This window comes from Lissotriton helveticus, chromosome 6 (assembly GCF_964261635.1).
Source record: "Lissotriton helveticus chromosome 6, aLisHel1.1, whole genome shotgun sequence".
Taxonomy (NCBI): Eukaryota; Metazoa; Chordata; class Amphibia; order Caudata; family Salamandridae; genus Lissotriton; species Lissotriton helveticus.
Window position 1 is genome coordinate 713,538,431 of NC_136067.1, and position 26,239 is coordinate 713,564,669.

At 44.6% G+C, this 26,239-nt stretch overlaps 1 long non-coding RNA gene across 1 annotated transcript in view; it reads right to left on the bottom strand.

Annotated features, from left to right (window-relative positions):
- Nucleotides 1-662: 662 nt before the first annotated feature.
- Nucleotides 663-26,239, bottom strand: part of LOC144761506 (uncharacterized) — a 190,730-nt gene continuing 165,153 nt past the window's right edge. The window contains exons 3-4 of the long non-coding RNA XR_013595749.1: nt 1,665-1,749; nt 663-728 (exon numbers count right to left, since the gene is read on the bottom strand). This is a non-coding gene — a long non-coding RNA (uncharacterized LOC144761506). The remainder of the gene's footprint in view (nt 729-1,664; nt 1,750-26,239) is intronic.

A 26,239-nucleotide genomic window follows, 5' to 3' on the forward strand; every position in this document is an offset into this window, starting at 1 on the left:
TGTAACACTGAAGGTAGACTGTGTAACATTGTCTGTAGACTTAAATATCAATTTTTCTTGTAGTACCTAGCACCTAGAAACTACCATCCTGTTCGGGGACCAGATCTCTGGCCCTGAGAGTTTTGGTTATTACTGTCTTAATTAGGTAATGAGTACTACTATTTACTTATGAGTATTAAAGTACGTTTCTTTCATAAAGTCAAGCACTGAGTGGACATTGCTCTTATTAGCAGGAATTGCAGTATAAAATGCATTCTGAGGGGCCAATTCACAAACTGAATTTTGAAATACGGTTAGAAACACTAATAAAGTACTAAAAATGCTATCCACAAACCTATGAGTGTAAATCTTCACCTCTCCCATCTTTTTGATGGGAGATACTCACACATGTGTATAACCCGATTCCTGAGCAACTCAACTCAACACACAAAAAGAGATTTTGAGTGTGCCGCACCTCTCTATTGGCCTTAGGCCCACCCGTCTCAATTGTACGTCCGATGCAGAGCTATTTTCTCCTGTGGTGTGCACTCCCACCGCCCCTGTTGCTCCCAAGAGGCAATTGTTAACAAAAAAGTAAACTTTCCACCCGCTGTGGGTTGCACCACCAAAGATCAAAATACAAGTGTCAATAAAGAATATCCAAGAACTGTTATGTCTTGTTTAGTTTCTTCTTTATTCAATTTTCTTTTAGGCAGCCAACGCGTTTCGTTCAAAGAACTTCTTCAGGGCTGTAAAAACATTTAAAACCATTACATATAATACTATCCAACCATAAAATCTACAATTTTTCAGTCATAATATTTACATTCATACGACAGAAGTACATAATTCTTCAAAATGGATCTCTAATCCTATGTACCTTTTGCATAGATTTACAAATTATACATTATGTATCTGATGTTTACGTCATAGTAATATGCATACTAGATCCAATCCAATTTTATATATATATATATATACATTCCTAAAATCATATATATATATATTTTTTAAAGATTTCAATTTTCAACCTACATAAAAATATATGTACATTCGTCTTTTCTACTACCATCCATATATACATTTATCATCATAGCTAACACGTATATAAAGAAACCATGTAAAGAATTTGGGGAGGAGCCAAATTCCTACGTTCATTAATCTTCTAGTTTACATTTTACTTATAATTTGGTACATTTTATTTTCTATTATTTGTTAAATTATTTGAAAGGACAACCTTATATGAGATTTCAGTCCCCCATAGTAGGAATTCTTTATGGCAGTGCTTTCCAAGTTATATAAACATCATTAGGCATAATCATTACGCCCCAATGTCTCAGATCTTTGTCAATAGACTCTAGTGGAGACCAGTACAATCAGTATTTTGAAAGTATACAGACAAAAGCAATTTTTCAAAGGAGAGTATATATATGATTTCTCTCTTCCTCTCATTGAGAAGTCACATTTGTATATCTTTATAAGTCTGAGGTTTCAGGGCCAAATCCTATTTTCACTACTTATAAGTGGGATCTAGGGTTGTGTAATTCCACTTACTTTGCTCACACAATTAAATACTACATTGATGTAAAATATGGGAAAAGTGAAGGGCCTTCCATATGTAGGGATCAATGTATAAAGAGTTCCAGACAGACAAATAGAAGCACTTATACAAAGTCGTGTCTTACCGTGCTGGCTGTGTCCAATGTGCACAGTCCTCACATCTTATGTCTACGAATTCTATGTCCACATCAAAGTAAACGGCCGCTGTGCCTAAATATTAAAAATAAAAGCAGTATTCTTATCTAAGTTCATATAAGTCATATTTGTAGTTTCTGATTTTAATCTGAGTATTTGTTCCTAAATCCTCACATCTCGGTTTCTCTACAGATTCCGCCGATCTCATAACAACCCATTGCATTTGGCCTGATTGTGACCCCGTATTTAAATACGTATTTTAGTATAACCCACATCGTGGCCTATTTTATTGTGCGCATTTGCCTTCCTACGTCTCCCCCCAGGCCCACGAATTTCACATTCCATGGAGATACCCTGGAGGTATGACGAAGGGGGCGACCACCACCCATCAGCAGTCCTCCCCTCTCTCTCGTTTTTTTACCAGGCACGTTTTCACGTTTTCAAACATTTGTCTCCCCTTGTGGTAACCACTATTTTTTCGATCGAAACTATTACATACTTGGTGCTTTTGATCAACAGGCACATTAGGTGTGTATACAAAGTATCGCGTTTATCCACAATTTTTTATCGGAACCATAGGCTTTTCCGCATGGAAGATATAGCCCACTTGATACTTTAAGTATTTCGGGCACATTAAATGTGTCTGCCGCGTATCGCGTTGAACAGCAATAATTAACCAAGAACCTCGGTTTAGTGTTGTATTCTCAATATCACGACCCCAATGTGCCTACAAAGTATCACACCTATCGCGTATCGCGTTGAACAGCAATTATTAACCAAGAGCCTCGGTTTAGTGTTGTATTCTCAATATCACGACCCCAATGTGCCTACAAAGTATCACATCTATCAAAATCCTAGACAGCACTCAGTATCACGACCCTAATGTGCCTACAAAGTGCCGCGTCTGTCAAAGTCCTAGACAGCACTCTAGGCTTAACGTTTTTACCTCACCACTACGCCTCCCGTCACCCACGGTTCTAAATCCTACTGAGTTTCCCTTACTCACCGAACGAGAAGTAGTGTCCTCTCCTGAGGAAAAGAGTCTCCGTTTGAAAGTTTGCAGCCGACGCACATACCGCCTCTTTTTATTTCTACGATGCACCTGGTGATCGCGTCGCGTGCGCTCCCAGGGAGTCTCTACAAATTAGACCCCCAACTCAATCCTTGTTGTATTTAATCGTCGGGGTTCAGAAATAAATAAATAAATCACATTAGTCCCAAAACAATAGCGCTCTATGACCCATATCGAGACGCCAATATTGTTTACAAATGCATAGACCGATGCATATCTGACAGCCAATCTGCACTAATATTTTTGTGTTAAGAGTTCTCTTGGGGAATGTCCCCAATCGTCAGTGCATGCCGAGGTCTTTCCATAAACAGAGTGAGATGGGCAGCAAGTGAGGGAAAAGTGCTCGTGTTATTATTTCCTGATTGTACGTGTGTCCACCAAAATCTTTGAAACATTAAGCCTTGCATTTGGACTCAGAATTTTTCCGGGGGCATTAAATATTGGTTCTTAAAATATTATTTACACATAAAGAGTTATACCAGGGTTTGAATAACATGGGAGAGGCTATGTCCACATATTCACCTTTCTAGTCACATACAGTTTCAGTTTAATTTTAGTTGTATAGAACATATCACATTGTAATTCATACGTTTTATGATTCATTATGGTACATATCCCTGTTTAGGCCCTGTTCTTTCATCTCTGTTAGTACCATATTTTTCTATACAGTAACATAGGCTATCCACATAGTAAATTACCCCTTTCGGGGCACTACATACTTTGAAGCCCTTCATTCCATGTTTTCACGGGTCCCATTATGATACAAGAAATTATTCTTCAGTGGACTTTCCAGATATCCGACCTCATTAAGGGAGCTAATTTAATTCCTTATCACATTACAGAAAATAATGTAATTCCTCATCAGTATTGTGTCCCTTCAATGTGCTTTGCAGTCTGCAAATCCAACCTGCTTCATTACGTCTTAATGCCAACTCTCGGTCCCCCCCCCTGGGATGGGGTGGTGTATAATCTATACCATGGAACCAAATGTCTGTTCTCCCTTCGTGATGTTCCTTCATATGAAATGTCATGGGGTATCGTGTATCTAAATTGCGGATGGCTCTTACATGTTCCTGGACACGTATTTTGAGAGGGCAAATAGTACTGCCCACATAAATCATGTTGCATGTGCAACCCAAGATGTATGTTATATATGTACTTTTGCAAGTAATCCTGTGTCTGATGGTGCAAGTCCTCTTTGTATTGTAACAAAAATCATTAGTTTTATTTCTTCCGAATTGACAGATATTGCAATCTGTACATGTGAAAAATCCACATGTGTGCTTACTACTTGGGAGTAAATGTGGGCGGGACCAGGGGGAGTGGCTGGAAAAAGTGGTCTACTTATTACTAAATGGAAGGGGTTTAGGGAGGTGTAAGAATGGGGTTAGGGAGGTGTAAGAATGGGGTTATGGAGGTTAGGGAGAGTTATGTACTGGTTTAGGGAGGGACACACACCCACCTACAAAAGTAGAAGCCCATTGCTATTCATAAACTGCACTTTTAAAGTTACTACAACCAAAATAAATCCAACACCACATGTGGCCAACCACTGGTACTGCAAGATCCTCTCTTAGAAAATAATGGATGTAGCGGCTTAAAATAAAACACTATAGGAAATAATGATAAATTACATTACACTATTTAAAATAGTTATAAATAGTTATAAATACATATAATGCATTGTTTAATTTGTTTTAATAATATATATTTAATCTTTCATTTTAAAATATGTTATCAACCTTATTGACTTTATACATTATTGTAATATTAATTGTATAAAAATATAATTAATTACGTTTAATTAATTCTATACATCACTGTTAATAATTATTAATGTATAATTTAAATATTTGTTTTAATTTCGTGGGAATTTATTTTTTAAATTCAAACTTCATGAACATTTCTTTCAGAATTAAGTTAATAGTGCTACTGATTTTTGTTTGTTTCACGAATAAAATACATACACAAACATGATTTACAGTATTATGCAAAATAAAACCATTTTTAATATTTTTTTTGTTAAATGCATATTTTTTTACTTTTCTCTATACTTCAACATAGGTAGGCAGTAAGGGTGGTAATATTTGCCTCAGATCCATGATGAGGCGATGAGGATGTCCTGTACACAAAGTAAACTAAAAACATCTAGAATAGCTTTTACAGTGCCATGGTTATTGTAAAATACTAATGACACATGCTTAGGAAATACCGGACCATAATTAATGGTTTGTCAACAATTGTCCGGGCATAAAGGGGGCTTTTGCATAAGACCCGTTTCGCTCCGAGGCCACCGAAGTCATCTGCGGCGTCCCGTAAGGATCTCCACTCAGCCCCACCCTCTTCAACATCTACATGAAACCTCTCGCAGCCATCGCACGCCAGCACAACCTCAACATCATCTCTTACGCCGACGACACCCAGCTGATCCTCTCCCTCACCAGAGACCCCGACACCGCCAGAACCTGCCTACACGAAGGGATGAAAGACGTCGCGAGTGGATGAAGGACAGCCGCCTGAAACTGAACTCGGACAAGACGGAAGTCCTCATCCTGGGATCTTCGCCCTCCGCCTGGAACGACTCCTGGTGGCCCTCAGCCCTGGGCACTGCACCCAAGCCAACCGACCACGCACGCAACCTGGGCTTCATCCTGGACCCCTCCCTCTCGATGACCAGACAAGTCAACGCCGTCTCCTCATTGTGCTTCAACACCCTGCGTATGCTTCGCAAGATCTTCCGCTGGATCCCGACCGAGACCAGGAAGACTGTCACCCAGGCACTCGTCACCAGCCGACTGGACTACGGAAACGCCCTCTACGCCGGAACCACAGCCAAGCTACAGAAAAGACTCCAGCGCATCCAGAACGCCTCCGCCCGACTCATCCTGGATGTCCCCCGACGCAGCCACATCTCCAGCCACCTGAGGAACCTGCACTGGCTCCCCGTCGACAAGAGGATCACGTTCCGGCTCCTCACCCACACACACAAGTCTCTCCACGACCTGGGCCCCAAGTACCTCAACGACCGCCTGACCTTCTACACGCCCACCCGCCAGCTACGGTCCACCAGCCTCGCCCTCGCAGCCGTACCACGCATCCGAAGAGCCACCGCCGGAGGAAGATCCTTCTCTTACCTGGCTGCCAAGACTTGGAACTCCCTCCCCATCCACCTTCGGCTGACCCAGGACCATCTCGCCTTCAGGAAACAACTCAAGACCTGGCTGTTCGAGCAGTAGCATACCCCTCCCCCCAAGCGCCGTGAGACCCTCCCGGGTGCGTAGTGCGCTATACAAATGGCATGATTGATTGATTGATTGATTGACCTCTTTGAAAAGATGGCTCAATGCCCATCACAAGCCCCCTCCACGCAGGGGTCTCCTGACAGATTATTTCTAGGGGGATCTTGCACATGTATGAGGTGCTATGGTAGGGATGCACATGCCTGAAAGGGCCTGGGTCTCTCTACTGAGATTGCTGGGCTGGGAATTCTTTGTAATCTATGATGGGAGGAGCACTGGATCTCAGCCACTGCCTACGAAACTGGGCACGAAATAGACCTGGAGGAATTGGAGGACTGTCCACCGTGAGAGTATGGCTATTGTAAGTGAGAATGCAGGAGGATACACAACACAAGCCCTACAAGCCCCTGGCCTCTAGAGCGGAAACTGCATAAAGAGGCAAAACTTGTGGACACATTAGTGTTCCCTGAAGGGAACACTGTCATTGCATTTGCACCAGAAACAAGCATCCTAGGACCGGTTTCAGGGTATCACCCCTCATCAGCCAGGATAGCTTGACTCCGGTGGCAGAGTGAGCACGGTACCCACGTCTGGGCATTCCCGTCCCACTTAGGGCGACAAATGCAAAAAGAACAAATGATGGACGGGATGCTGAACAATGTCAAACACTCACCCCTCATCAGGCAGGATAGCTTGACTCCGGTGGCATGGTGAGCAGGGGCCCACATGTTAACCGAGATCTGTGACTGGGGATGTAGGTTTGACAATGTTCAGCATTCAGTCCATCATCTTTTTGTATCACTTTCTAAAAGTGGCATTTCTAAAACAGTAATGTTAAATCCAATTTCACCAATATGGAGGATTTGTCATCACCATTTAAAACATATGAAACGTGAAAAAGCTAGTCTTCTCTGATCAGGAAAAACAGCTTAAACATTTATTAAAGAATTCACAATGCTAGTCTATGAGAGGATTAGGCCTCGCAGTAGTGAAAATGAAATAAGTTGTTTGTCACTACCAGGACCTGCAACACATACCACTACATGTCCTACCTTTCATTTACACAGCACCCTGCTCTTAGGGCTACCTAGAGCCTATCTTAGGGGTGACTATTGTGTAATAAAAGGGGAGTTAGAAGATTGGCAAGTGGTTTAAATGCCAAGTCAAAATGGCAGAAAACTGCACACACAGGCCCTGAGGTGGCAGGCCTGAGACAGGTTTGAAAGGATACTTATGTGGATGGCACTATCAGTGTTGCAAGCCCACTAGTAGCATTTAGATTACTGTCCCTGGGTATTTGGTATACAACTTTACAAAGGACTTATGGGTAAACTAAATATGTCAATCAGGTATTAACCAACTATAACATGTTTAGATGAGAAACCATATGCACTTTAGCACTGTTCTGCAGTAGTAAAGTGCTCAGGGTCCTAAAGCCAACAAAAAGAGGGTCAGAAAAAGAGGAGGAAAAAGGCAAAAAGTTTGGGGCAACCCTGCAAAAATGGCCAGTTCCAACACCATTCTATTGATGTCTGCCCTCTACTTTACAGGTTTTGCTGCATACAGCTTTTACCAATATCGTTACCAATATTTTATAAAGGCAAAAACAAAAAGTTGTACAGAGTGGGCATTATGTCAGCCCACATCGGCCACTGGCTTAAATGGTTAATCCCGGGATTGCCATTGCTTAGATTGGCTGTCCATGAGGGCTGTAGCATTTAATGGATGGCCACATTGTCTTTTTTCTGTTACCATTGAGCGTTGGTGATGGTTGAATTTGTTCTTAGAGTAGACTTCAGAAGCGACATTACCTTTAATGTGTAATTCCAAATCAGTGTGTTTTCTTTGTTGTGTATACGTCAGTGACTTGATTACATTTTATTTATTGATTTATGGATTTTTCATTTAGGAGAGCATCCTTTTTGTGTGTACGACATGCTGAGGCTATACACTATGGTACAAAAGGGGGTGGTGATGGACGGAGCACCTGAACCAATCAAACACTCACACCCAGTCAACAGATCTGGGTTTAATCCATCACCGTTCTTTAGCCCACTCTGCCACCCCAGTTCAGACATGGCCATATGCAAATCAGTCTGACCCTGTGCCTCATGGGAACAGTCCAGGCTATACACTAATCACCTTTGCATGTTCATTTGTTTTCTGTCATACTAACTTTTATGTTGGACTTAATACTATTTTCATAAAGCACAAGTGAGCATGCACAAAGGGTTCCTTACAGATATACCATTATACTGGCCCTTGTCAAAAGTATCTATTGCACAGTTTTTTGCTGTTTATGCTTTTTAACTGTACCCCTTATAACACAAACTATACATTGTGTCTTTTTTTACTAACACTCTGCTTAGTGTACAGCTCATACTGCTAATGTGGTCTTTTCAAAATAGGAGACCTGCTCCTGCAATCCTATTGTTGTAGCCAAACAGGTTGCTTCATTATGGTATTTTCTGTCTAGGAGAACTGGGAGCAGCATACACAAAGTCACCCTAATATTACAAAACACTTCCCCTAAAAATACCAGACCTATTGGATTGGGCAATGTATGTTTAATGAAAAGTGATACTTAGAATCAGATTCAGTAAGTTTTCAAGCAATGCAGTGCAAGGGAGAGAGCAGAACAGCACCATATCTGCTAAGGTATGGTGCTAGTTCTCTCTCCATCTGCGCTGGCACACTATAGGCTACTTTGCGCCAATGTGTGTGATCTCAAAAATAGGGTTTTTTATTCAAAGGGTATACTTTCAGTATAAAAAGCTATGCTTAAATATGGGTTAACACGTTTTGGTGCAAAGTCTGGAGTACACCTTTGGTAGATAGGGCTTCACATCCAAAGGCATGATTGGTTCCATGTGAATGCACATGTATCACCCATGGAATGCCCCTGAAGCAAATTAGTGCAACGAAACACAAAGCACTACTGTGCATTGCTACAGGGCTTCTTCCAATGCAACTCAAGATTTGTGTTGGAAAGTAAACCCTACAGCACGACTTTGCACTAGTTTGCACCACTTTCTTGTGGTAAATATGGCGTGAGGTGTTACTAAATATTCTCCGCAGCGACTTTGCCAATGTTTGTAAATCCTGTACACCAAAATGTTCAAAGTACTTGAGAGCTCTGAGCCTTCTCTATAACCTCGGGAGGGGGTTAACTTCATACTTGGCAATGCAAATGATTTGCACTCCTAAAAACAAGAAAAAGCACGCGCAAAAACATCAAAGCAAATGGAGTTTGTTAAATCCTCCCTAGCTCTGGAGCAGGCAAATGACCACCACACCATGCAACCGCTAACTGAATGCACTATGTCATAACCTTTAATGATCACTCCCAGATACCTCGCAACTGATAACATAACTTTGTAAGGAGTCTCCTGAGAACCACAAGGGTCCTACTTCACATGATCACACGACACTGCAGAGCTCATCTCAGGAACTCCCTGGCTCCCCATCTAACATTGATAGCGAGGTGAGGAGAGGATGCAGCCTTACGGTTACAGCGATCGACCTCGAACTTGGGGTACCTTGTTCAAGTCACAGCAACAACGCTCAACATCCTGTGATTCTGGGCAAATCACTTAATCTCCCCGTGCCTAACAAAAATGAATGTGTTGATCTGTAAGGAAAATGGTGCTCATGTTAAGCGCTCTGATACCTGATGTCTCGGGTCTAGTTCGCGCTATATAAAACTCTGGGTGAAAAAAAAAATATATAGCGACCTGTGACTATGGCCTTCGCTTCTTTGGCAGATGATCTCCCACCATAATCAGACATCCCCATGTAGCTTCATTAAATGCACTTATCATTTGCAAAGCGGGTGTCATTTTCATGTGCCCACATGGCAGTTATTTTTTTCTGAAAACAAGCTCCTAAAGTTCTGGGGTGAAACCTATTGATGAGGCTCGAAAGACTCTTAATATTTTCTTCCAAGTTGAATGCCAATATTCTATGGGCCGCTAGGTGGCGCTCCTTTATAGTTTATTAAACAATGTGTACATATGTTGCCGAACCAAAAACGTCTTCGAATACCTCGGTAGCAAGATAATTGGAATACGACATCATGAAAGTTGAACCGTAGCAAAAGATACTACAATGGATGTGAAAATGTGGAAGTAGTCTGCATAGGAGAACACCCTCTTGAAAATCTTAAAGTGATAAATGCCTGTTTTATCTGAGCTGCCTGATGATCAATAAAACATCGTTTCAAGCACAAATCACGTTTCTCATCACGGATGTGTGACATCCATTTAGCCAACTCATGCCAGTACACACAGTAGCTCTCCAGAAAAAAAATAAAAGGATTGGCAAAGCCAATAGGTCTAGTTTTAATGATCCAATGCATGCAATCACAGATATTCACAAACGCTTTTCGCAGATGTTGAGTGCACGAATGTTTGGTTAAAGTCTGTGACTTGGGGGAGGGAGGTTTCAAAATCTGTATTGTTTACTGTACAGAATATATGTGGGAGATAACTGTGATAAAAACAAAAGTGTGGCGATTCCGGGTACTTTTAAGTTTGAAAATAATCCCTCATGCATGCCAATGGAAGCATTTCGTAGAGGGCGAAATGAAACATCCAGCAGTCACAAGGTGCTGGCCTCACATCGCGGATCCATCTCACCGCGACTTACACATCGCCGGCTCATTTACATCGCATGCATTCACTACGCAAGCGACAACGGCGCGATGCCATTAAAATCGCATGTGATTACAACGAACCAAACTAAAATGCGGTGTCACACAAGCACGAACGGTGTCAAATTAATTATTGAAAATACAAGGTAAAATAAGTGAATTAAAGAAAAAGCTGAAATAACATGGATGCATGATGGGATATATGGATGCATGCTGTGTGGGTGGTGGATGTATGGGGGTGGATGGATGGATGCATGATGGATGGATGGATGAATGATGGATGGGTGGGTGGATGGATGCATGATGTGTGGGTGGTGGATGTATGGGGGGATGGATGGATGGATGCATGATGGATGGATGGATGAATGATGGATGGGTGGGTGGATGGATGGATGCATGATGTGTGGGTGGTGGATGTATGGGGGGATGGATGGATGCATGATGGATGGATGGATGATGGATGGGTGGGTGGATGGATGGATGCATGATGTGTGGGTGGTCGATGTAGGGGGGATGGATGGATGCACGATGTGTGGGTGGTGGATGTATGGGGGGATGGATGAATGATGGATGGATGGGTGCATGATGGATGGATGGATGATGGATGGATGGATGAATGATGGATGGGTGGGTGGATGGATGGATGCATGATGTGTGGGTGGTGGATGTATGGGGGGATGGATGGATGGATGCATGATGGATGGATGGATGAATGATGGATGGGTGGGTGGATGGATGGATGCATGATGTGTGGGTGGTGGATGTATGGGGGGATGGATGGATGCATGATGGATGGATGGATGATGGATGGGTGGGTGGATGGATGGATGCATGATGTGTGGGTGGTCGATGTAGGGGGGATGGATGGATGCACGATGTGTGGGTGGTGGATGTATGGGGGGATGGATGAATGATGGATGGATGGGTGCATGATGGATGGATGGATGATGGATGGATGGATGGCTGCATGGTGGGATATATGGATGCATGATGTGTGGGTGGTGGATGGATGCATGATGGATGGATGGATGAATGGTGGCTGGATGGGTGGATGGATGCATAATGGATGGCTGCATGATGGGATATATGGATGCATGATGTGTGGGTGGTGGATGTATGGGGGATGGATGGATGGATGCATGATGGATGGATGGACGAATGATGGATGGGTGGGTGGATGGATGGATGCATGATGTGTGGGTGGTCGATGTAGGGGGGATGGATGGATACACGATGTGTGGGTGGTGGATGTATGGGGGGATGGATGAATGATGGATGGATGGGTGCATGATGGATGGATGGATGATGGATGGATGGATGGATGGCTGCATGGTGGGATATATGGATGCATGATGTGTGGGTGGTGGATGGATGTATGATGGATGGATGGATGAATGGTGGATGGATGGCTGGATGGGTGGATGGATGCATAATGGATGGCTGCATGATGGGATATACGGATGCATGATGTGTGGGTGGTGGATGTATGGGGGGATGGATGGATAAGGTACAAAAACTTCACACTACATCGCTCATATCCAGATGCTCAAACAGGTTGAACTGAGTCACCAAGTAGGAGCTTGGGCTCTCAGACATAATCGACAGACCGTAGTATTCCCCCATTTGCCATATATCTTGGTAAATATACGGGGGAAGCACCCTGCGATATAAATGACTTCTTCTTGATTAGCACACCAGTCCATCCCAGCCCTCCATTCTGAAAGCGCCAGAGGACGTTGACATTTCCACTTGCATGCAAAGTCCCTTTTAGAAACCATTGCACTCAGGAGATAGTTTGAGCTGTAAGCTTCCAAATTACGCGCCAAAAAGGATACTGCCACACCACGTGAGAGAAATCAGCATTTGGAAATGAACAATGGATGCAGTTGGGTTCTGAGAGAATGCCTGCATGCAAAAGGTGAGACGGCGTAAGGTAAGTTATGTGCAAATAATGCAGTTTTACCAGATGCAAGTGCGTTGATAAAGCGATTTCAGGAGGGGCCATGCAGGCCTCGGGCCAACCAGTGTCCTCCAGATCGCTCAACCACTGCTCCCATTTGGGTTGGAGCATCCGAGATAGAATGGATTAATAAACAATAATATTTAATAAACAGGGAAACAACGTGTGATTTCATGTGCAGATAAACATTGCTCAGGCTCGCAGATGTTAATATATGGATGATGACTGATTGATGAATGGTGGATGCCTGCAGCAATGAATGATGGTTGGATTCATGATGGCTGGATGCATGATGGATGAATGATTGTAGGGTGGATGCATGGTGTGCATGCATGATGAGTGGATGCTGGATGGGTGGATGGATGGGTGGATGCATGAATGATGGATGGATGCATGGATGCATGCATGATGGGTGGATGCATGATGGGTGGATGCATGATGGATGGGTGGGTGGATGTATGGATGGATGGGTGGATGCATGAATGATGTATGGATGCAGGATGGATGGGTGGGTGGGTGGATGGGTGGGTGGATGCATGGATGGATGCATGCATGATGGGTGGATGGATGCATGAATGATGAATGCAGGATGGATGCAGGATGGATGGGTGGATGGATGGATGGATAGGTGGATGGATGCATGAATGATGGATGCAGGATGGATGGGTGGGTGGATGGATGGGTGGATGGATGCATGAATGATGGATGCAGGATGGATGGGTGGGTGGATGGATGGATGGGTGTATGGATGCATGAATAGGTGGTTTTTTCCTGTGACACTAACAGTTCGTGAACTTTAGCTGCCTTTGATGAATCTTTATGGGCCAATTAATAATGGCGGCTACTCGGGTGCACAGTGGGGGACAGGTTCTTCCGAATAGCACGCGCACGCTAAAGATACCAGAGACCCCAATAAAGCAATAAATTTGCCAGGCCATTTACCAAGCCCGAGGAGAAGCTGCATTTAAAAAAAACAATACATTTGTATGGTTCTTTGGCAGATGTTGGGGCATTAGGCACGCGCGCGCACACAAACAAACCAGGATGTTTACACTCCTACCCCTTAAAATCCAGATACCTCTCTGGCTGCTCAGAGGCCCAGACACGTGAGTCACTCTGTGGCAGAAAGGTCAGAGGGCACATTGCCATAAGTGCTTCGGGACCTTGTGTTGTAAGCTTTTATTCGATAAACAAGTATCTTGAAAGCAATTTACATACAATAAGAATATTCCAAGACATCCAGCTAGTCAATGCATACATCATAAAAAGTTAGGAACCGGGTATACTCCCGAATAAATTAATTAAGAAACAATTAAACAGAAATTGACAGCCTCTTGGAACGAATCAGCCAAAATTGTTTTAAAAATTTGGAGACACCACAAACAATAACAGGAGAGGTATCTGACATTAAAATACGAAGGGCAACCAGGTGACTACGTGTTCCCATGTTAGACAAAAGGGGCTTGAGCTATGGGACCTTGTCGGGCGTATGAAGCGCTGTGTAAATCGGTGTCGAAGACATCACGAGACCTAGTGCCAAACAACTAGCGCCTAGACATATAAACTAAGCAAGAGCAGCTATTTAAAAAACTCGCACATGCACAGTTACAGATGTAACGTGTATATATATGCTAGTATATTAGTATGACCTCGCTCCTCATACTGCCGCCAGCAAAAGAAGAAAGGTGGAAGACGTGCCCACGGAAATCAGGAGTTGCATGATTTTTGCTGAATTGCAAGTAGCTGCTGGTGTTAAATATTTGACAGGACACAGAATGAAATAATGAGACTGGGGGATGGGGCGTTAGTCATAGGCTGGCTGTTATAGTTACTTTGTGGCACTCGGAGCGCTACATTGGGCAGAAGTCGATGACCGGACGTGGGAGGGGTAGACAGCATTTTACACTTTGTGTGGTAGGGCTCAAACATCGCGTTGTCATGTCGCGCGATGTAAAGTCGCCGATGTGACACGCTACCCAATGACATGCCCATATTTGCGCCGCGACAACGTGCGATGAAAAAATTGCCTCTGTGATGTCCGTTGCGATGTTAGTGCCGCGATGTAAACTCCCGCGATATCAGTGTGGGCGATGTATCGTCATACAACCCTCCCAAAGCCAAATTTCGGTATAATTTGAAGAACTGATAACAATAGGTATGTAGACAGCTACACTGCCAAGGCAGAACTAAAAACTATGATTTCTGTTTACGGATAGAAGATTATTTTATTGATGCACATCCACACATTGAGTGTCAGCCAGCACGAGTTAAAGAGGATATGTGGATAGAGCTGAGTGTAAACCTCTGCTTAATTTGTGAAAGAAAGAGTGCTGGTTCTCAAAGCTTTCCTCAGAAGCTGGCGGCCGCCGGTGCCATTAAACATCGGCCACCGAAACCAAGGCTAGTAGTCTTTAATACACTACCAGACGCTCTCTACAGCTTTTCCTCCACTTGCTTGCTTTCCGTTTGTGTTACAGCAAACAAATGATGGACGGAATGCTAACAATGCAAACAGTCTCCCCCAGTCAAAAGGTCTGGGTTAAATCCATCCTTCTTTTGCCCACTACGCCACCCCAGTTTGGACACAGCCATATGCAAATCAGTCTTTTAAAAAAAAATCTTTTTATTGTAAAAACATGCTCCAGTAAGATCACATAGCGGTCGGCAGTATTAATACATTGATACATAAAAGACATCATCATACATATTGCATGTCATCATCATGACCAGCAGGGAAAAAACCAAACCCCCCGTATCCCTCCCAACCCTAACTTTGAATATCCGGGGCCCATTCCGGTGAAAATCCTGCAAATGAGCATCACTACCTACTAGAGTGTCCCCGCCTCCCAAACCCGACCTACTCCCTCCCACGCCATCCATCCAACCCCATCCCCCTCAAGAAGGGAGCGGGACCCGAGGCCCCCTCCAGCTTTTAATTGGACTCAAAGTCTGCCTGGGTGTCTACTGCCTAACCTCTGTATCGCCTCCATGGCCCCCACACTCTCTCCCATTTTTTGGGGCATCCCCATCTCGTGTCTGGGGATACACTTGAAAAGAATACTGGTACTGGCACTGGCCAACAAACTGTGAGAACTGTGTGTGAAGCGAGCAACACTGAACCACATCGACCATGATGCATGAGGTAATTCAGCTGTGACGTGTCAGCAGGGTGCTCCAAATCCCTTTGACTGATCTCTTATAAATGACCCTTTCCGCCCTTTGGCACCAATCGTGGTCCCTTTCCCACTCTTCCACTGTAGGCACCGTCTCACTCCCCCAGAGCCGTGCTATATTCCTTTTGGCGACCATACTTGCTAGTGCCAACCAGATCTTGCTGCTCTTCGGCCAAGTAATGTCACTCGTTACCCCCAGGACATGCCATCGAGCCTCAAGCGGAACGTCTGCCCCACTACCTCTGCCATGATGTCAGACAGCCTGGACCAGTAGGCCCTGATCTTGGTGCAGTCCCACAGGATGTCTGCGTAGCCTATCCGGTGTTGTGTCGTGCGAGGGGTGTAAGAGCGGTGCAATATACGAAGCTGGACCAGCCTGAACCGAGCCCGAATCGACACCTCCCTTGGACCTTACAACGCTTCTCTCCAGTCGTCACCTTCCAGTAGCCCTACGTCTGTCTCCCACCTTTCCCTCAGAGGGCCCAGGGGGTCAGTCAGATTGTTGATTAGATTTTTATAAGTGAGGGAGATTGCTTTATCTATCATCGGATCCATTAGCAGCCGGTCCTCAAATGGGGCATACTCCGGTAGGTGGTCCCCGGACTGCAAATGGCCCTGAATGGCATGTCTAAGCTGCTGGTTATGCAGGAACTCTCCAGTTCCCATCCGGAACTCCATCTGTAGGGCTGCAAATTCCACCATGTCTCCCCTCTTCCAAATGTTCCCTAGTCTGTCAATTCCGATAAGGTTCCAAGCTCGAAGGCCCTTCAGTTTGGCCACTGCCGGGAGAAAGTTCCCGGCCCATAAGGGGATCTGGGCAGTCAATTTCGCTCCCCATCCCAGCAACTTCGTCACCCTCCTCCACACTTCCACCACCGCATTTGTCAGAGGTGGGAGGGTCCCGCGGCATCTGCCTCTATGGTAGAGGGCCGCCAGGTAGGTCGCGTCTCCAAAGACCAGACGGTCCACCCTGTACGCCGGTTCCTCCACAGGTGCAAACACTCAACCATTAACATTGACTAGCTGGGACGCCCAGTAGTACAGGCGGATGTCTGGGATCGCGAGCCCCCATGTAACTTCTTAAGAGCTATCCTAGGACAGCCCCCGCTCCATAACAACGCACGCTGCTCCGACTCAACCGCTCGAAAGAACTGCTCCGGCACCATGAACGGCGCGCTCTGCAACGCTTAGAGTAGGCGAGGGAGGGCCATCATCTTGAATAGGACCGCGCGTCCCATTAGGGACAGCGGGAGGGTCCTCCAATGCACAACATCGCCCCGCAGACGCTCCAATTGAGCCATCACGTTCAGGCGCATGTATTCCACCTCCGTCTTCGATATCCAGATCCCCAGATACCGAAACACCTCCTTCCATACAAGCCTGGCTCATTCCTCCATCACACTCGGCGTGCGGCCTGCCAATACATGGCCCAGGGATTATATGCAAATCAGTCTTGACCCTGTGCCCCATGCGAACAGTCCAGACCGAACTGCCAGGCCAGGTCCTCCCTGGACCGGAAACAAGCATCCTGGGACTGGTTTCAGGGTATGTCACCCTTCTTCAGCCAGGCTAGCTTGAATCCAGTGGCACAGTGAGCATGGGACCCACTTCTGGACATACTCATCCCACTTAGGGCTTTCTGTTTGTGACAGTTTTGCCACCTTTCTCTTCCTCTGTGGGCCAGATGCACAAAGCTGCTTTCAGCTCGCATTTGCGACCTGAATTTTTTTTTATAAATGTACAGTAAGCTATTAACTAAATGCAAATTGGGTTTGCGAGCCACTATTAGGAAGGGGCGGTGCCAAGGGCGACCTTTGTAATAACGAGTAGCATGGGCATGCTGAATGTTTTGCCACCAGAATGTGGTTGCAAAACATTCATGCTTTACCGACTCTGTAATGGAGGTGGTAGCCCATTCGCAAACAGGAAGGGGTCCCCAAGGGACCCCATTCCCTTCGTGAATGTGGGTGCCAACATTTTTTAAGAGCAGGCAGTGGTCCCACAGACACTGCCTGCTCTTAAAAAATGAAAATAAATCTATTCATTTTTCATTTTTTAATTGCACCCCTCTTTCCTTTAAGGAAAACGGGCTGCATTTCAAAATAAAAAACTGCCTGTTTTAAAAAGCAGTTACAGACATGGTGGTCTGCTGACCCCAGCATTCCACCATCCCTGTGAATGCTAGCCATTCCTAATGGGTCGCAAATTGTGACCAGACTCATGACTGTTAATGAGGCAGCTCCCTTGCGATCCATTGGGAGTCGCAAACAGTGCGAAACACACTGTTGTATATAGCTGTTTGCGATTTCCTAATAGCAAATCACAAAAATTCACCATTGGGAAATCGCAAACGGAAGTCTATGTACATCTGGACCTGTGTGTGTTCCCCTCTCTTGCACTTGGTAAATACCTGATGCAGGAAAAATAAGTGCTGATGCCCCCCCACCGATGACCACCTTCTAAAATTAAGCACTGGATGTAAACCTGGGGTGCCAGGTTCTAATCCCAGCCTAGTCGCAACATTGTGTGATTCTGGGTAAATCACTCAATCGCCATGTATCCAAAAAATGTGCTGTGGGTAACGTGTTTCTCTAATCACCACTTGATGTACATGACACTCCTTGTAATGTACAGCGCTCCATTGTTTCCTAACTAGGTTTGCGCTATATAAGTAGCCAAGAAGTGGCCAAACTCCCATGTAGCATATCTTCAATGTATTTTTTTTACATCTGTTTTATATAGAGCGCACTCCATAACTTAATTGCATCTAGGCACTTGCATGAAGGTGTTTCTTCGAGAAGCTGGAGATTTGGGGCCAGGTGTGTGACCGTTTTTTGCGGTCGCAAACGGGAATTTGGCCCGTATGTGACTAGAAAAAAGGGTGGTGATATGTACAAATGCTATTTTGCGAGCCGGTGACTTGCAAAATAGTGTTTGATTGTTGCTATTAGGAAGGGGCGTGCCAAGGGCATCCCTTCCTAATAGCGAGTCACAATGGTATGTACCATTGTTTTGCGACCACAGTTGTGGTCGCAAACCACTCACAGTTTACCTCCTACTTCAAGTAGGTGGTACGCTACTCGCAAACGGAAGGGGGGCCCTAAGGGACCCCTTCCCCTTTATGATTGGTAGCAAAAATATTTTTTAAGAGCAGGCAGTGGTCCCGTGGACCGCTGCCTACACTGAAAAAATGAAACAGAAAAGTTTCATTTTTTCTTTCTTAAATGTATCCTGTTTCCTTTTAGGGAACATGGGCTGCGTTAAAAAATCTGCTTTATTTAAAAAGCAGTTACAGACATGGTGGTCTACTGACCCCAGCAGGCCGCCATCCCTGTGAGTGCTGGCCATTACAATGGGGATGCAAATTGTGACCTGCCTCATGAATATTAATTATGCAGGTCATTTGCGACCCCAATGGGAATCGCAAACTGTTTCTAAGACACTGTTGTACATTACATTTTGCGAGTCACAAATTGAGAGTCGCAAAATGTTGTAATTAGTGACTCGCAAAATGAAATGGTCGTACAATTGGCCCTTGTGGATTTAGAATAGGTAGGTATATATACACACACATATAAAACGTCTCAGGCCATAGATAAGGGAATTGTATTTATCTGGTTGGATGGTAGCCTGCTTTGAAAGGACTACTGTGCATAGTCAAGGAGGAAGTTGCCAAGTGTTGGAACTACAAATGGGTGCCGTTCAGGAGAATTGAATTTCAGAGTATGTTCCTAAAACGCTTTATTTGGTAGAATGAAGATTTAACCGCTGGCCCTATTAGGGATTTGAGGCAGAGGACAGTGGCTGCCTATATTTCTGAACATGGCTTTGATAGGGATTATTTATGACGAATGTTGGTGGGGACAGATGGAATCTAAACTCCTTAGTAGGTTCAATTCGCCTACTAGCTTAATTTCAGTCTAGGACCAGTTAAGTATTTGGCTGTTGAGGCACATCTAGATTCTTATTTTTTTGGTCTGTTGGGGGCTTGGAGGACCTTTAACAGGACAAGAGAGACTGTTCTGTTGCCCCTACACTCTTAACAAGAAAAACAAGTATGAGAAATTATGTTCCCTTACATAAAGTAATCCACTCAAAACTTAACAAGCCAAGCAACATGGACACATTGAACTACAGAATTATGAAAAGAGCACAGCACTCCTTCTCCATCCCAAACACAACCTCCAAAGATATTGTTAACGAATGCCACCACCCCAAAAAAGGATAACAAAACATAATGAAACACTTCGTCCACTATCAAACGTGCTCCACTACTTCATCTAAGATAATATCCTTAACATCCTCTTGGGCACAAAAATGTGGTTCACGACATAGGTCCTCAGCTTCAAGCACCTAGTCCAACACAATTATTCACTCACCCATATCCAAAGACAGGAAGAGGCAGGGAACAGCCCAAGTACACAAGAACAAGCTTCGTATCACCAACTTGACTCTCTAAAAGAGCAAAACCTATGAATCCCTAAAATTATCTGTTCAAATCTCCCCAAAAATCAGCCTCAAGCTGCCAAACGGCTGCTACATCCACACCCAGCGCTCACTTTCTTTAAAGATTGTTCCACCCTTCCTATTAGCCTCTTCCTCATATCCAGCCACCTCCTGGTCACAGGCAATTTTATCTTCTGGCATGAAGAACAAACCAGTCTATGCTCCAGAAGAAACAGAAGTATTTTCCAAAGCCTCAACTTGGAAATTCTCTCAGAAAAAGCTCTCACACATCAAATGCCACAAACAGAATGGTACAATGAAAAATAAAATTCCTGTTTCCTCCTTAAATGCAAAAAAGTCTTACGTCTAGCTTTGGCAAAATGGGCTGAAAACCTCACTTCTTTCCAACTCAAAAGTGCTTCCACTGCCTTTCCTGGAACCTATTCACAATGCAATATCGGAAACAGTTTACCAAACGCTCCCATCGAGAAAGGAACCTCCAGAAATAGATTCAATTCTTAGTTCTCAGATGCACTTAAACCACTCAGGAAAGGGTGTTGAGACGTAGAATCTGCTTGGTGCAGATCTCTGGCCAAGCTAACTTGCTGGTTCTGGAGCATGCTTGGAGCATATTTTACACAGCTATGTTCTCTGGAAAAAAAAAATACAATTTCTTAGGACAAATTCTGGAATCAGTGATCTACCCGTCAATTCTTCAGATGTGGTGCAACGATTAACAAACCCACGGTGCACCACAGCTTAGACGCCTAACTCCCTAGAACCCTGCAACTCCCCAGTAATGTTCTTCACTAAAAAGGTGCAAAAAGAAAAAGTTAACAACTCCCATAGGTCTCACCCACCACAACAGTTGAAACAGTGCCACGGGTGTTCAACTTCACAGAGGTTGGCATGTTCTGCAGGCTAGGGGGCGCCATTCAGAGACTTATTATCTAAGCTAGTGGGCATATACTAGTGTGGCTCACGCAGTGTGGGGCTGGTTTGGGCATCTTTGCTAGGGCTGATTTTAGTTTTCCGTCCAGCCCTGAATACTGAACCTTGAAGAACATTTGATGATATCCAAGTACTTTGGAGAGCAGTGTTGGTTGTATATCAGTATATTATATGAAGATCAGCTAACATAAATAATATCTCCTACATTTAAAGGCTTATTCACGAGTGCATTTTGGAGTATGTAAAGTAGTACTCCTGTGCTACTCTCTTACATATTCTTACCTATCCCAAGAAATCTACTTTGGATTATTCATGGCTGTGCCTTCTTTACTTACTAATCGCTCGTTGGACTTTATAGGATCGATTATGAAAGGCTATAGGAGTACCTAAAATATTACTTTTGCGGTACTATTTATAAATGGTTGCGTAAATCAGTCACATAGTTTACAGAAATACTATCTCACTGGCTGTACATTTTATATTATTAACTCCAATGGTCTTCATGGAAAACCTATGCTCATTTTGGTGACCTCGTGAGAAACAGGAAAGAAAATGGGACACGCCTACATACTTGGAATGGGACAGAACCTTCACTTTTCAGGAGGGCCGCTATAGTTTTGATGGGACACTTCATAGCGCCACTGTTATATTTTACTTAGACTTCATTTAGAATAGTGTGAGTAGCTGTTAGCAAAGCTAGCGTAGGTGCTCTGAATTTAGTGTCTAGGGCATGCTCTTTAAAAAAGGACTTGTGCTTTTCAAAAGGTAATATAATATTAATGTGGCACAATTTGCATGGCTTATGAAGCAGGGCTGTTTTAGTTTAATTGGAACTGTAAGGGTAGTTTCAGCAGGAAAAGTAAGGGCCAGAGTCACAAAGGTAAACATACACATTAGTGTAAGTTTACAATTGTTTGCTATTCATAAATGAATTTTACGAGTTGTATATTTAGGACAAGGGAGACTCTTCACTCGTGGTTAAGACACCGCACATAAAAAGATCAGCCTGTCCTATCTTTTATGTGCGGAGTCTTCGCCAAGCGGGCGGACGTTCCGCAGACTTAATTTGTTTGTGAGTGATAAAAAAATCGTAACCTTTCAATAAGGGGTAATTTTACCTTTGTGAATCAGGCACTCTGTGCTTAGTCCCTCCAAATTAGAGGGAAACCTATAGCTTTTTATGGGGCAAGTACACATATTTAGGACATTGGCAGAGTTTCAGTTGACACTTTTGACAGAAACAATAGAGTGACAAGCCACTGTAATGCTGGTCTCCCTTCACGTATCAGAAATAGTAAATCACTGTTCAACTGCTGTAGCCTAGAGCTATGGAGACCAGGTCTGCACTGGCCCTTTATCCTATATCCCTTCAGGTATTTCCGGGGGTGCTGGAGCCTCTGGAGGCGGTTTTGAAGGTATCCTGCTCCCTCTGGTTTCTGGTAGCAGGCACAGCAGGGAGAAATAAAATGAGAGGGAGCACAGAGTGAGATTGAGAGAATTAATGGAAAGAAAGAAAAAGGAAGTGAGGAGGCAGGTATGTAGATTTTTTAAAAGGGTTGCTTTTGGTTCCTAGTGTGGCCCTGCTGGAGAAAGGAGGGAACAAGCTCTGTCTAAAGACACTCACAAGCAGAAGTAGCACATGCCGAGCTCCATCAGAGAACACTGGTGCTTTTTAGTTTAGTATCGATGAAGCAAACCAGGATTTGTCCTTCAATCAATCAATCAATTGGGATTTATAAAGCATGGTTAATCACCTAGGGTATCTAGGTGCTTTGCAATCCACTGAGGCTTATTCGAACAGCTAGGCCTTTCGAAATTTCAGAAGTGAGGTGATGGCCTGGAGGTGCGTTGGGAGGCTGTTCTAGGTCTTTGCTGCGATGTGGGAGAAGGAGCATCCTCCACTTATGCTTTAGTAGATGCGGGGAGTATCGGCAGGTGAAAGGGAGAAGGAGTGTTGTTTTGTCGATGGTTGGTGGAAGTTTAGGTGGTGGTTAATGTAGGAGGGTTCTTTGTTGAATAGAGCCTTGTGTGTATGGGCCAGCAGCTTGAATTTGCATCTCTTCTGTATGGGGAGTCAGTGGACTTTCCTGAAATGGGGTGTGATGTGGGTTCCTCGGGGAAGGCTGAGGATGAGTCTGGCTGTGGAGTTCTGTATGGTCTGAAGTCTCTGTAGCAGGTGTAAGACAATTCCGACATAGAAGGCATTGCCGTAGTGCAGTTGGCTGGTGATGAGGGCTTGTGTCACGGTGTGTCTTGTTTGTAGGGGTAGCTTCTTGAAGATATTATGTTGCATGTGCAGAGTGAGGAAGCAGGCAGAGGAGACTGCGTTGATCTCTAATTTCATGGTGAGCTTGTTGTCAATAATGATTTTGAGGTTCCTGGTGTGGTTGGGGTGAGTGGGTGAAGGGCCTAGGTCTGATGGCCACCAGGAGTCGTTCCATGTGTTGCTGATGTTGCCAAAGATCAGTACTTCCATCTAGTCTGTGTTCAGCTGCAGGCAGTTGTTCTTCATCCAGTCTGTAACGTTTGTCATGTATATGTGGAAGCTGATTCTGGTTGTGAGTGAGAGGATGAGTTGAGTGTCATCTGCGTAGGAAATGTTGTTGATATTGTGGAATATAACGATGTTAGCCAGCGGGGTCATATGAGCGTTGAAGAGCATGAGGGATGAGCCCTGGGGTACAAAGCAGGTGATCTCCTTGGATTTAGAGGTCAAAGGTGGGAGGTGGATTCTCTGGGTTCTTCCTGCAAGTAAGGAGGTGATCCATCTGAGTGCGTCCCCTTTAATGCCAATGTGGTGGAGTTTTAGGATCAGTGTGTGGTGGGATATGGTGTTAAAGGCAGCCGAGAGATTGAGGAGGATGAAAGCTGCTGTTTCTCCAAGGTCGAGGAGGGTTTGGATGTCATTGGTGGCTGTGATCAGGGCAGTTTCGGTGCTATGATTGCTGTTGAAGTCAGATTGTGAGGCATCAAGTAGCTGGTTCTGTTCCAGGTGTGCCATGAGTTGATTGTTGATGATCTTAGCACCTTCGCTGGGAATGAGAGAAGGGAGATTGGTCGGTAGTTTTTGAGTTTGCTGGGGTCGGCGAAGGAGTTTTTGAATAGTGGACTTACTTTAACTTGTTCTCAGGCTTCTGGAAATGTTGCTTGGTGATATTGGTGTTGAGTAGGGTTCTGAGTTTCTGACTGATCCTTTGGTTTCCAAGGTTGAAGATGTGGTGCGGGCATGGGTCTGTGGAGGCTCCAGAGTGGATGGATTTCATGGTGGAGGTGGTGTCCTGGGTGGAGAGGGTGTTCCAGGTGGTTACTGTGTGATTCGTGTTGGTTACGGTGGTGGGGTATCTGTCAAGGAAGTTCATAGGTGTGGGTTGGGGTTCGTTGCTTCTGTATATGGTTACAATCTTGTCATGGAAGAAGTGGACAAGATTGTTTCACAGCTCTTGTGAGGATTTGATGTTGTTTTCGCTAGCAGCCAGGTTGGAGAATTCCTTAACAATGTTGAAAAGTTCCTTGGTGTTGTTGCCGCTGGTTTCGATGCGTGCGGCAATGGCTATCGTCTTTCTTGTCCTCCGCTGCTGGCGGTAGAGGTTGAGTTTGAGGGAGGTCTTGTAGGCTGTCCTGTCAGAGGTATTATAGGGTTTTTGGAGGATTTTCCCTCTTTCAAAGATGATAGTACTGCATTGCCATTTTCGACCACTAGGGGGAGCCTCACCACACCAGCTGCTACAGGTCCCGTGGTAGCAGTAATTCTCACTTGCTCTGGGCCTGCCTCTCCCCACATGTAGGCCTCGCACTGCTTCTCCCGTCTCTGGCGTGCAGCCACACCCACGGGGTGCGGGCAGGAATTAGGCCTTCGTTCCACTGCAGGCTCCTCTGCCAGCCGCTGTACTCATAGTCAGCTGCTTCAGCCTCCCGACAGACGCAGCCCACTGCTACAGATGCTGCTGATTGCTGTTACGTGTAGAGCGCTGGCTCCTCACCATCCCATGTGCACCTCTGAGCACGTCGCCCTCAGGAGACTCGATGTTGGCCTCTCGCCGGCCATAGTGCCACTCCCTGCATCGAACTCACAACCCAGAGTGGTGAGCTTGTGATTCTTGTGCTAATTTTTTTTTGCCTACTGCCGGGTGGCACACGGAGCAGGCTCGCTCCCCTCATCGCCAATGTACGATGCCCCTTGCCTTAGGCATGCTCACCTTTTGGGGCCTACCCATGCGGCAGCAAAACACTTGACACCAGACACTCTTTAGTGGATACGTGCAATCAACCACGACCGGTGGTTGCACCTTTATTTATCACCTCAGGACCCGACCCGGCCCATGGTTGCAAAGAGACATAATGTATCATAGTGGCCGGATTGCTCACTACAACAAGTACCTTTTTCGAAACATGGCATGTGCATACACACATGTGTACGATCACGCGTTGTTTGTTTCCACAGTTAGAAGTTTAGCAGCAATAGCTCTTCTGTACAAAAATTCCATTTAAGGAATCATAAAATGCAACATTTACATTTACCAAATGCAATTGCATTTTCCAACCGACCTATGTACTACCAGGTACGTTTTCCAAAATCCAGAATAGTAGTGGGTCACAATATGATCTACCTCACTAATATACATGAGGTAGGTCATACATTGTGACCTACTACAATTAGCTACATTCACAGGCATGATGGGATGCTGGGGTCACACACACACACACACACTCCTCATCAAGCCTCTTTTGAAATCCAAGTTGTCATTTCACATCCCATATCATTACACATAGTGCTACTCTCGGGGAGTGAACCCTGGGCCCAGCAACAAAAGTCAAATAGGTTCGGATGGGCCCAACCAAAACGATCCGAAAAAACAAATGAAGCACCAATCCTACATAGGATAAATGAGGCATATTCCACCCGGAATGTATCAACTAGTAAGGGGCCAGAGAAGGGGCCAACACACTGAAAGAGAAATTTCTGAATCAACCGATAGGCATTCGACCTAGCATTCCCCACAGAATGCACTTCGTACATAATTGTATTAGAAAACGTTCCCACATTGGTTCATCCCCATACAGAATCACATGCCT